General features: G+C 43.8%; 1 protein-coding gene across 2 annotated transcripts in view; it reads left to right on the forward strand.

Annotated features, from left to right (window-relative positions):
* Positions 1-13,570, forward strand: part of mid2 (midline 2) — a 170,461-nt gene that overhangs the window by 36,638 nt on the left and 120,253 nt on the right. Inside the window, exon 2 of one of the 2 annotated variants that reach the window (XM_030396530.1) lies at positions 4,705-4,763. The exons of the other annotated variant lie outside the window; for it this stretch is intronic. The gene's annotated coding sequence lies outside the window, so the exon portion shown is untranslated. The remainder of the gene's footprint in view (positions 1-4,704; positions 4,764-13,570) is intronic. 2 annotated transcript variants of the gene reach the window in all.

Consider the following 13,570-nt stretch of genomic DNA (forward strand, 5'->3'; position numbering starts at 1 on the left):
GGTGCACCTGGGGGGAGGACAGGTCCCAGTTTGGGGACCCCATCATCGTTCTTTGCCGATGATGTGGTTCTGTATTATCAGGCCATGACCTTCAGGACGCACTGGGTCAGTTTGCAGCCACATGCAAAGCATCTGAGTTAGGAGTGAGCATCCTTCAGGTCATGGTTATCTGCTGGAAGAGCAGTGGATTGCTCCAGTAATTTGGGCGATGTACGGGACCTCTGTGGTGACAAGGAAGTTGAGTCAGAACGTAAAGCCTTCCATTTACAGTTCAGTCTGCCTTCCCTCCCTCACCGGTACTCATCAGCTTTGGGTAATGACCAAAAGAAACAAACAGAAGAAATTAATTTCCTCTGTGGAGTGGCAGGGCTCACCCTGAGAGAAAGGGCAAGGAGTTCAGATATCCGGAGGGAGCTCGGAGGAAAGCTGCTGCTCTTTCATATCAAAAGATTATAAGGATGCCTCCTTAGTGCCCTTTGGATGATTTTCCTGGCACGTCCAACTGTAAGAAGACCCTGGGGAAGAGCCAGAACACACTAGAGGAATTATATATCTCACCACATTTTGGGATGTCTAAGGATCCCCCGGGAGGAGCTAGAAGACGTTGCTGGGAAGAAGGACATTGCATACCTTCCTTAGACTGCTGCCATTGCAACTTCGCCACAGATACTGTGATGCATTACAGGATGTAGTTAATGTAATGTTATGTAAGATATAAATCATGGTATAGGTTGTGTAGTAGAGTGGATTTCTCATAAATAATTTTGTATCTTGTCATAGCCAACCCATTTAATCTGGGCCTAGTGCTGGTGTGGCTGTGATGGCAGTCTTTGATTGGTGCACGGTGATGTAAGTAGGCCTCTGATTTCATTTCACATCTTATCTGACCTTGTCACTCTCACCAATGCTTGGTCTAAATATAACTCCTTGAAATCCATATACGCGTGAAAACTCTGGCATCGGGGATCATAGGCATTACCCCTATTAAAACTTTTCTTCTGGTCTGTTGAGGGAGGTGGTGATGGGGTTTTTTCCAGGTGCATATTGGCTGCTCTGCCTGAAGGACCTGAAACGTTACTGTTGATGCTTAATTGAGAAGTATTCCAACCAACTCTCCAGAAAAAAAACTCTAGCAAAGTACCCAAAGTTAAAACTTTGCGTGTCTTTAGGTCAAATTAAATGTTTCTCTTTTGTCACAACACTATGCTTCAGCTCTGGTTAGGTTTAGGCACAAAACCACTTGGGGCCCCGCCAAAAAAAGCTGAATCAGACTGTGGTCACCAGTTTGGCGGTCTTGTCGCCAGTAGCTCCATCACTGTTCCTGGTATGACAGTAAGGTAATAGATATGTCATGTGAATGTGATATGGCGATTTGTACAGATGTCAATGTGGTACTCTGTGACACATTGTATATCTACGGACATATCGGTGCACTGCAGAAACGTTTTATTATGACCAGGATGAGTATTCCGCTAACAAAGTCTGATATAGTAGAACATCTCATAGTCTTCTACTGTCACTTGATCTCATCGCTTTATTTTGACATTAGACCATTTTAAAAGGACATCGGTCACAATTCTCTGATCAAAACTGCACTATATGCTGTCACCAAGTAATAAAGTCATAAAACACTAAAAATTACTGTACTCCTCTAATCCACGCCATCTGTGCAACACTTTAAGATTTGTCGTTCAGCGCTGGATGATTGCATTTGCTTTTTATGGCGGCTAATTGATGTTACAGCTGAAATAGACCATTAGCTGTGATCATTATCTATCAGAATGAGTCATTTGTGCTGGCATGGACGCTAATCTAGAGAAAATGAGTGCAGCTCAAATTATGACTATTTATCATAAGAAAACTTATATGTCTGTACACAAAACACATAAAATAAAACACTTTGATAAAATATTGTTAGAATGAGTTAACAGTTGAATACACACAAGAGATTCATATTGTGTATTTGAATGTATTTCTTCATTGCTATTCATATTGGCTCCCTTTCACAGTAAGTATGTCTCTGCGGATGGTTAAGTAAAGTGAAAGTGGGTAAAATGGATCTGAATTAAAAGGTTGTGCGTCTCTTTCTGTTTCTCTGGTGGCCTCTTACTTACTTGGCATTCAGAGGAGATCAAAACTTGTTGCACCACCTTGTCACAGGCCACTGACAGGCCCATTCCTCTCTCATCGTCTCTTATTAGGCAGTGATTGCGGCGAATTGTGGCACCTAGATGCACATCAGCGATCAAGAGACAGTGACGGTGGACGACAGCGGGAGTGGGGGGGGGGGGAGAGATTGACAGCATGCAGCCACTTTGTCCATAATTAACGGTGGGTTTGTGAGCACACCTCATGTGAATTAGTTAATATTCTAAATAATGGGCCGTACTGAAAATTAATTAACGCTTTGAGAGTGATTTATAACCATAATTCGTTACTCAGTGTGCGGCAAATAAACCTAATTGTAAAAACGCGAATTAAGTGATCACACGAGTGTGCTCAGTTTATTGTTAGAATAGCCTGTAACTGTGATTCTCATTATTTCAGTGCCACAGAGACCGTAAAATCAATTCAGAACTCAGCATGGTGAGACATACATCATAAATAACATGTTTTAACAAAGCAGCCATATTTCTTTTATAAACCAGAGAGATGACTGCTGTTGGTTTTGTCATGTTGCCTTTGTGTCAGACTGTTGAGGTTTTAGAAAAATGCGGATTACATCAACCATTTCACAGGATCGAAATAATGTCCAACCAGCCAAGAATTTGATTTGCACAAGCAGAAAAAAGGCTCAAGTGTAGCAAACATTTTCTTCATTTTTTTTTTTTTATCGAAGACCACAAAATCCCCCAGTACTCAGGTATTAAGCTTTAGAATCTGGAGGTATTTTCAACGCAGCTGCTCGGCACAGTCTCCCTTGCCAAGTCCTCCTCTCCTGACGGTCGCGGATGACTCACTGGAATCCCTCCTGAACCGGGCTGGGGAACAATAGCTTATTAGGAACCAAATGACGGGCCATGTGTTCTGTTCACTCAGATTATTTAACGCAGACGGAAAAGTAGCTCTGCACCTGGCTGGCCCTCCGGTAGACAATGCACTGATTGTCCACGGAGGGGCTTCTTTCTGTCGACTGCCTCCTGTTGCCTCTGTGTGGCTGCCTTCTGGTGACAATATTTAGTGTCTGAGGCTGAATCTCACATGAGTCGCTGTCATTCATAATAGAAAATCTAAGATACTCTATGAAACGGTGTACGATTCCCATTAGATTTTGGGAAATGGAAGTGTTGAAGGTTTCTTTTGTTGCTCGTGGCATCACACGTGTCTGATATGCGAAGCAGCTGAATGGCTTGTTTAGATGAAAGGTCGGTTTCTTCCTTTCTTTCTTTCTTTTCAACAGCTAGTTGTCACCGATGTTGAATCCGGAAGTGTGGACTGCAGTTTCCATGTTTAAAAGATACAAATGCAGGTTGAATACCGAGTCTGTGTGGATTAACAGTCAAAAGCCCCTTTCACACTGCCTTTTCAAGGTGGGAATATTGCGCCATTATTCCACCTCGCCATCTGTATTTCAAAGTTACAGAGGCAGATTTTGGGGACAATGTTAGCAACCCCATACAAGACCAAACAACAGTAATGTGGTAGCAGGTAGTGTCTTCAACAACTTTTATGAGTCCGGAAAACGGTGATTATGTGACACAATTCCGAGCAAAAAACAGTTTTTGTCGCCCTCTACTATTTTGCTGCTGTCATTACTATCTTTGGTAACGTAAAGTCAGCTAATTTAATGTGGAAAAGTCACCACCCCCCAGTCAGCCCTCCTTACAAAGCCTTCAATGAAGTTCCCCCCCAAGTAAAAACAGCACCCCTCTACATGAGTGAGAGCACGACAGGGCCAGCTATTCACTGATGGTTATTATGTGATGCAATTACAAACAAAAAAAAACATTTATTTAGCGCTTTCCACGATGCACGGTGGGTCGCGATCTCAATCACATAATACAACAGCATCCATGTGATTATAAACAGTTTGCTGAGACACTTTTGGGTCATTTTTTTGTGATGTGTGCGTGCTGTCACAACTCTTTTGGCTTCATTGCGGCGCTGTTGCGAAATATCTGTCTGAAAAGCGCCGGAGCAGACCGCTAAGTGAACACAGTGAAACGTGGTGTGAGAAAGATTGTATAAGCAGGGAAGCGATTGACTGTGAGAGCTGTGCTTTCATCTTAAATTGGAGTCAAACAATAATGCGGGAGGTCTTTTTATGAATGACTGGCTCTCAGATAGTAACATGATGAAATATGTTGTTTTGTCTCCATAGGCTTGGCTGTTATTTATGGAATCCCCAACCACTTGAATCAACAATATAACACCAAGTGCTTGTGTGTTTGTGTGTGTGTGCGTGTGTGTGTGTGTGTGTCTGTGCGCGCAGCATGTGCATCTGTCGTGGACTGTTGCGAGTCATTGCTGCAGCCTACTGTGAAATTATTGTCTGTTTTCGGTCACAAACACGGGCTTTCACGGTAATCTGACTTGTTTTCTCATTATCTCGCCCCTCCAACCCCAAACCCTCTTCCCCTTCTCCGTCTCTTTCGGCTCATTATATGTCGTCTGGTTGGTTTTTCGGCTCACTTGATCCTCATCCTTCTCCCTCATATGTCTCCATCCCTCTCTCTCTCTCTCTCTCGCTGTCTCCTTCTCCAGCCCATCGTCGTCCACAGTGGTGCTGCTCGCTGCTAACTAGGCTGCCTCCGAGCCCACAGGTACGTCCCCCCCCCCTCCTCCTCCTCCTCCTCCACTCCGTGCTCTATTTTTAAACTCCACTCTGCAGGATCCTTCCCCACCATTCTTCCCTCTCCAACCCCAACTTGCATCCCCATCAGCACCTCTCTACCATCTCGGCCAAGTGGTGGGAGACCGTAGACCAATACCTCTTTATTAATTTATGCCCATGCTTGCTTTTCTTTTTTCTTTTTCTTTTTTTCCTCTTGTTGAAGAAGTGCTGCCTCAAATGAATTTTGACTATCTATGGGACGTGAGTGGCAAGTCTCGCTGTGCTTTGTTTCAACAGATGCTAATTTCAGCTCTTTTTTTAGATTATATTGTAGGTGTAGATGTACAAATTAGGAAGGATGTGTAAAACGATAGGATGAATTAGTAGGGAGAGGATAAGACGGCTGAGTGAATGTAATGCATCAAAACCTGCCGAGACTTAAGTTACCGGCTGACACTGACGTGTGTAATCAGTGAATACCCTCATTCATGTCTAAAATGGTTTGCTTTGTTAAGCTGCCACCTTGTCTCACACGGAGCCTGGCAGCAGGCTGCCTCCCCCTCTGCGCCGAGCGGAAACGTAATGCGCTTGTTCGACCATTTAGCTGAGGTCCGGAGCCCCGTCAACCTCTTGTCTTTAGATGCTGCTTGACCGGCTTTTCCCTCGTGCACATCCTCCTGACATCAGCTTACAGCACATAACCTCCTCCAGCGGATGAGTACCACGCTCTCGAGGCTCCCCGTGTCTGTGTGGAGGAAGAATGTTGACTTTCCAGAATACAGCCGGGGTTGGTGTGCAGGTCTCTCACAGTTGTTTACGTTTACGATGCTGTGAAGAAGAGCTTCTAATGGATTTAACTATTAGCATAGCGCTGGTAGCTTTAGACTTTCCCTTAGCAATGTCTCATTGTAGAGATGTCAGGAAAAAAAAATGGGTCAAAAGAGAGAAAATCCAGAGAAGAGTCTTTATTAACATCGCATACAGGATGTCTCATCATTTCCCGGTGGTCTCAGGTGGTTTCGTATTTTGTCTCATCTCATCATTAAGTGATCCTGCAATAGATGTAATGTTTGTTAAAGTTGCAATATGTAAGAATTGGCTACCTTGCTCCAATCAAAGCAGCATTTTACACGAGTATACCGCTACCTGCTGTTAGCCGGTTAGTTCAGCTAGCTGTGCAAGCAACAATCCAGACTGGGAGCTCGGAGTAAATTTATTGAAAAACTCTCCACAGCACAATACGTAGACCGCTTTGATATTACATCAAACCTGTTCTTCACATTCTGATGATAATTTAAGGTAATGATGTTTTTAATGATGTTTTTAATCATAATTCCTACATATTGTGCCTTTAATTCATGCGTTGATTCTCAGGGATGTGCTTTCTATTCAGCGGTTGCCACTTGTAAGACGTAATAGAGGACAAAAGACACACACACACACGCACACAAAAACACACAAAAAACAATCTATCTTTCTTAATGAGGGGTTTGGTTCCCGTGGATACACTGTTTGTCTTTGATGTGAAGCATTTACATCTAATATGAACTTGATCAAGGTTGTCTTTGATACAAAAGGGAGGAGGGACAGAGAGGGGGGAAAAAAAAGGATAAAAAGGCTTGATTGAGGCACATTTAAATGTCATTGAAGCCAGGCTCCCGCCTATTGGCAAGCATTGTTTGCTTTTAACGATGGCCTCTCAGGAAAAGATTACGCTTTAAATACCTGCTGACTTAAACGATGCATTTCCATTTTTCCTGTTATGTGATACGGACAATGGGGGGGGGGGGGGGGGTGGCAGCAATGACTGAGATAAACAACACTTTGTCAGCCTTAACCACACGGTCTGACTCCGTAATGACCCTCGTCTCTGTTCCCAGACGTGGCATTTAGGGCTAAGGACGGACCTGCCTCGCAGCGTTCCTCCCTGATTTTCCCATGCAGAACGTGCGCAGGTAGACGGCCACGAGAGAATCCATTTGTCAAACTCACAGTCCTTCACGGCTATAGACAGCCGCTGTCAATGGGAGGGTTTTGAGTTATTATGTGCCTTACCAAAAGAAGCATGCAGCCTGTTTTTAGAGAGAGAGGCATTTTATACACACAAGCACTCACACACACACATTCATTTTCTCCTTCCAGCATGCCTCCTGTTGAGACACATCACGCAATTTCCAAGTCCTCGGTCTTTGCCTGTCAAGGTGGCGCACTCTGCAGCAGATGCAATAGGCCAAGCGGCGGCCTGCTGAGATAATGTACACAGTAACCCTGCCAAAGTTGTGATGTTCCATGCAGCAACGAGTGTCGGCTTTGAATGCATCTCAGTGCACTTCCATGCTTCAGCATAGTGTTTACAGCAGCGTTCAGATTTTAGAAATTGCTCTTTCATGTCACACAAACATGCCCAACATAAAGGAGACATATATTGCTTATTTTCCGTCTCATAATTTTGATTTTGGTCACTGCTAGAATAGGTTTACATGCTTTAATGTTAAGAAAACAAATCTTGCCATCCAGTACTTCCCTCTCCGTCTGAAACGCTCTGTTTTGTCTCCTGTCTCTTTAAGGCCTCTTCCTTCCAAATACCCAGTCTGCTCTGATTGGTTGGCTCAAACATGCCTGACCCTGCACTTCTATCAGCAGCAGAGCAGCTGTGCTTAATCAATTCTCACTTGCCAAACTAGCTAAATAAATGATAAATTATGTAAATGTGTGACAGGGTGACATAGTGTGATGTCACAAAGTCATTGAATTGAAGTCGCGGCTACTGACGGGGCATTTGAGGAGCAGTGTTTTCTGTGAGAGAGAAGAACTTTTGTTGGTCCGGACTTTGACCTTTTCGACTTTCAAGATCTTTTACATGCACAAGAACCTAGGAGAAAACGAAAGAGCACAACAGGTCTCCTTTAATGATTTTTTAATTGATTTGTCTCGGGCATGTTTTAGGTGAAAGCAGGAGACACAAGTAGCTGCAACAGCAGGTGCTTTGTAAACTGGATCTCCTCTATGAGCCACGAGGGTCTTTCCATCTCTCATCTTTCTGCTCCACTTCTGCTTCTCCCTTCCCTTCTTTTTTTCCTCTGATGTCTGTTTCTCACTCATCTTCATTTACTCCCTCTGTTCTGGGGTTGGCAAAAGCATAAATAGATTATTCATATTAGAGAGGCAAGGGTGGGTTTTTTTGTCTGGCCCTTTTTCTCTTTCCCACTCGTCGCATTTCATTTCCCTTCCCCTCCCCCTTGTCTCATCCCTTCCTCCCTCCTCTGGCGTATGCCTCCTGACAGCTGAGCTACCCTGCAAGCCCGCCTTGGCCAGGTATAGGATCAGATGAAAGGTTTTGCAGCCAGAGCTCTCTCTTTCAAAGATGCCTTCTGCTGCATCCGTGCTCTCCATGGGCACTCGGTTGTCCCTGCCAGGCAGATGGAGAGAAAGAGGGCATGGGAAGGAGACTGAGGGAGGGAAGTAAGAGAAGGAGAGTGAAGGAAGAGACAAACAGCCGCGGAAAGTAAAGAGCGGGATCTTGAGGCGTGCCTTACTCCAGATCCGGAAGTTGCACCTGGCACTCTGTAGGATGATCAAAGCGGCTCAGCTTCCAGGTGAGTGCAGCCGGGGGGAAGAGCTGAGTCCCTGCCTCCAGTTTGAAGCTTTCTCTTTTAGTCAGTCTGGAGGCCGCCACGGGACATGGGGGAGTTTTTTTTGAAAGGGGTTCCTGACATGTTTTCATCATCCGATGTCTGGGAGTCACACTGAGGTCTGACTTTAGTTGAAGAAGAAACATCTTGTGCCTTCAACAAAAATCCATTGAACTTCATCCCCTCAAGGTAAAATTTAAATGGCTTGTTTAGCCTCACTGGCCATTCAAGTCAGAACTGATGTCCTCATTTTCAGTCTGGATTTTGTCTTATCGGTTTTAAACAAGTGTGAGCGAGCTGCTCCCCTCGCATCCAAACATATTACACATAACATAACGTCAGCGATACAATACAGCACCTTTAGTCTGTGTAACAGAGAAGTTTCATGTTAAGATGTTTCACATGCATGTTGTCTGGAATTCTAAATTCCCAATCAATATGACGTTCTGAGTCCGCTACTTAAAATGATACTGGCTTGCCACAAAAAGAAATTTGTCTTGCCAGTGCTCAGTGGCGGAGCTCCAGAGCTACCATTTCATTTCCACTCAAAATAGTCTCTGCTGCCTCAGCTCCCAAACTGTTTTACAAGCCGCTACTCGACCAAATCAAAACACAGCATCCCGCTTACAAGTCCAAACAGCCATTTATTAGCTTCTGTCAGAGAAGTCATTGCCTGGGATATAATTGAAAACTTTAAGCGTAAAAGAGATATTGTGTGCGCCGCCTGAGAGCAAACGATTGGTTTCCTTAAAACAACCGTCCTCGATAGCGTTCTCCCCTGTGATTGGAAGGGAGGACGGGCAAGGCTCTACGGTGTACCTGCATAAATCTTATCTGAAGACAAGCTAGATAATGCACCGTAGGCCTGAGCGGAGAGATTTAGCCTCTCGATGCTGCGGTGACAGGAGATACTGAGGGGAGGCAGTGCGGGCAGTAAAACAACTGACAGTTGGTCATTACCAAAGACGCAGGTGGGCAAAAAAATCAATCACGCCGAGACCGGCCCGGACTCTGACAGATGCCTGACGTCTGCTTGATGAAGAACTCTGCTGTTCCTCTGAGTGATGAGGAGGAGGAGGAGGAGGAGAGGGGAATGAAAGGGGGAAGACGGGCGAAATTAGAAATTAGGGGAATTAGAACCGAGTTGGACGATAAGCAAGAGGAAGAGCTGCAGAGGAGGAGGTGTGAGGACGGTAATGAACCACCGCATCAGAGAATCAGCAGGAAAGAACTCAAAGGGTTGAGGTGCTGGTTATGTTAATGAACAGATTCTGGGGAAAAGTGGAGGAAACAGGAGGAGGTCAGCATTTCATAAAGCGGAAAGGGGAAAGGAGATGAAGATAAAAGAGAAGATGAGGGAGGGCAGCTCGGAACAAGGCTGGAGAACATTTTTGCCCACACCTGATGTCAAGCTGTCACTTGATGTGGCTACAGTTACCCTAACAGCACTTTAACAACACCGCAAGCAGGTTTTAGAGCCAGGGCCACAGTCCCTGTTTTGACAACACCTTTATAGGCTATTTCATGGTGTCTGCTCAAACTCTATGAGAAAATATCTCAAGTGTGAAATGCCACCGCATTACCGGCCCACACCCAATAACTGGGAGCACTTGATTTAATTTTTCGTGTCGATTTTCTACTCATTTAAAAATGTAGATGTCAGGGGAAATGTTCTACTTTGGGCCACTGCGTCTGAGCTGTACACTAAATGTAGTTCTAAAGGTCGGCCGAAGTCCAGTGAGAATCGTTTCTAACAAGCTGTGCTGCTGCAATAGTTTTCTAGTTAGATTCCAGTGAAATTGGGCCTAACTGGGATCAAACTGCATTTATTTTATCATTCATACAGCTTTGTATGCTCAACTAGAGTAGTTTATGGCTTACGAGTGAAAGGAGTCAGCAAGCAGTGATATTATTATGTTTTGGTCAACCAAAGGGATACAGTACAGAGGCGATTTACAGCAGCTCTGACCCCAGGGACGAGAGGACACAACAGAGATGTGAAGCAGCAGAGTTCCAACAGAGACTAAGACATTTGCAGTGGGAAAAACTGTTGTGTATGGCTTGAATATTTTCACATCCTACTCATTGAACTGTAGATTTATTTCAACCCGACCAGAGGTGATTGTGGGAAGAAAAGCCGAGACTGTTGTGGTGAGGTTTATTTCGTTTCCATGGAGTTTAAATGAGGTGTGTTTCATGGTGAGTTAATGAGGCAGTTAACCTCGTTTTATGAAACTTGAATTCAGAGGTCTGTTGTTGTATTTTGTAAGGAAAATAAGTAAGACTATTCTCTCCTGAAATCTTTTGAGTTTATGTTGTTTATTCACTGCAATAAAAGAGCTCGTAAAATGCAGAGAACTGTCACTTGCTGAAACTGCAGAGATACTATTATGAGATTGTCTTTGACTGAATGTCAACACTTGTTTCTTCACACATCTGTTGATGATTGATAATAATTTCTGAATGTTTCTGACAGCTGAAATTCTGGCCACATTTTTCATATTACGCCTTTTAAGTTACAGATGTGAGTTGAATACAGACTTTTGGTTTCACACGGGACACACACACACGTCTCCTGGGTGAAAGTCCTGTTGTTTTTTTGAACCATTCATCACCACCCAGAAACCATTGTGTTCTGAATCTGTAAGTTGAGAGTCCTGTTATTGGTACACGGATGCAAGCGGCTGTTTTTTTCCCAGTCCGTCTTTCATTTAAACCAATATCCCTGTGAGTCCAGGTAGCACTATACAAAACATATCCTAATATCCTCTGTTGCAATCTGCCTCAACTGATCGAGAATCTGTGTAATATAACAGATACTTTGTTGAGCTCATATCTGTTTTGCCCCCCCTTCCTCCTTCGTAGCACAATGAAATGAAACTGGCCACAGATGGCGGGAAATGAAGTGTTGCAGCGGGTAACAATCCTTTTGCATGTTTACAGAGCATTAAGAGTATTTATCCATTGCATCAATGGCAGCGTAAAAGATTTCAGCACACAACAAACAACAAGTTTCACATTAGTGTTTGGGCTGTCGGTGGTAAAAAAGACGAGCCATGCTACTGTCCTGAAACATCGTTCCACCAAACAGGCCCGAGAGCTCCGTGCATTCCCAGGAGTTATTGAATTTTGACAGTCTTTGTTCACACCCTCCTTTCAAAGCTCCTTAAGATCAAGTGACTAGGTGGGACCACACCTTGACCCGATAACAACTCGAGGCATCTGGAAGGGAAATGTTCCGGTGAAGCAGAAATGCTGCTGGTTTTCTCGCACGAACGCCCCGCACACGCAGTACGATGTGCATGTCAAGGAGAGGAAGTCTTACCTGACATCTCTTTAAAAAGTCATGAGGTCGTTTGCAGCAGAACTGAGAATTATGCAGTTTACAGGAATCGAGTAGGACATGCAATCAGTGCTGCATATTAATAATACATTCAGGGGAAGAACGTGGGGGTTTTCAGTTGCTTATCCCTGCATAAATCATCTTTTCACTACTACTTCTACTACTTCTACTACTACTACTACTGTACTTTACAGTTAATCCTCTCGTGTTGGCACTTCTCTTCTTACAGGAAATTACAGGGCAAACTTGACAATCGCAGATTAGCACCTTTTGATCTTAAGCTATAAATGTCTTCTCAGAGGTGATAGGGGATGGATGAAGTGCCAGTTTGACTCTGATTTGGATATAACTATTGTATTCCTGGCATATGAGTGGTAGAAAAATGAGAGACTATCAATTATAGGCGGTCATGGTTTGCTTAAAGATGACCTATTATGCTTTTTAATTTAATTTTTCTTTTTCCCTCAGTGTTTCATTTATTATGTAACAGATCTTAAAGTTAAAAAGGTCAAAGTCTGCACCAACAGAAGCTCCTCTCTCCCACAGGAAACACTGCTCCTCAAACGCCTCGCCTCGTAGGCCGCGTTTAATTCTGTGACTTTGTGACATCACACTACATCACCATGTCACACATTTGTATGATTTATGCCAAGCAGCTAGTTCGGCATGTTACAATTAATTTACCACAGCTGCTCTTTTGATTGTAGCGGCATGACTCAGGCGTGTGTGAGCTGACCAATCAGAGCAAACTGGGTATTCGGGGGGGGGGGGGCTGAAAGAGACAGGATCTAAAACACAGTGTTTCAGACAGAGGTGGAATATAGGAGGTATGAGAAAACCCAAGTTGTTTTTTTGAGCATTTATAATATCATTTTGGGTTACTACTTGAATAGGTTACATGCTTTAAAAATATTCTAATAGTAACACAAAATACAAATATGAACATCAAAATGAGCATAACATGTCCTTGAAATTGATTTCTGCCATTTGTCCCCATTATGCAGTAATGGGGTGCTTTACAGGAATCAATTTGACAGTTTAAACAAGAATTTCTTTGATATTCATTTGTACAGAAGAAATCATGATTACATGATTAACACTCACATCCACATACAGTGGCCCACACGTACTTTCAATCGTACTTCATGCGCTGTGCGATTTCATTTAAGCACTCTGTTTGTTTTAATATGCTGCAGATTCTTTTTTCATTTTGCCACCCCTCTCTGTTTATGTTAATGAGTGCCGCACAGCTCCTCGCATACAAAACACTGTGTAGAGTCTCGACTGCACATGCAGTCGCCTGATACATGCTATCTCTCGATCTCTGTTTATTTCTCCTCTCCAAGATACTCAATCCATCTTTAGAAGCAGCCCGTATCTCCTACCCTTGCCTCCTACCTCTCCGTCCTCCACCTCTTGTCTTTTATCTCCTGCTTTAATCAAGCATCTGATCACAGGCCCAGGAGGATGAGGGATAATTAGATTAGGCCTGTACATGTTTACACGTTCTGGTTTACATTGAGCTCTCCTCGTCTTTCTCTGTCTGACCCATATTTCCTCTATATGCCTCCTCCGTGTTTTTGCTCTTCATGTCTTCCTCTCAGGTTCTCTGTTGCCTGCCTTTTGCTGCAGCAGCAGCAGCAGCGTGGATACACACACTTTGTTCCCAAACAACCAGCAGCGTCATCTTCTGTACACCAGATTTTTATTCCAACACAGCAGTGTCACGTGTAATTATTTCAGCACACTTGATGGTAATCTGCGATTGTAATTGCTTTGTTTGTTTCGCATGCGCTGCAGTCGTGTCGTGAGTTATGTCAT

The sequence above is a fragment of the Sparus aurata genome, chromosome 18, assembly GCF_900880675.1.
Source record: "Sparus aurata chromosome 18, fSpaAur1.1, whole genome shotgun sequence".
NCBI classification, from domain to species: domain Eukaryota; kingdom Metazoa; phylum Chordata; class Actinopteri; order Spariformes; family Sparidae; genus Sparus; species Sparus aurata.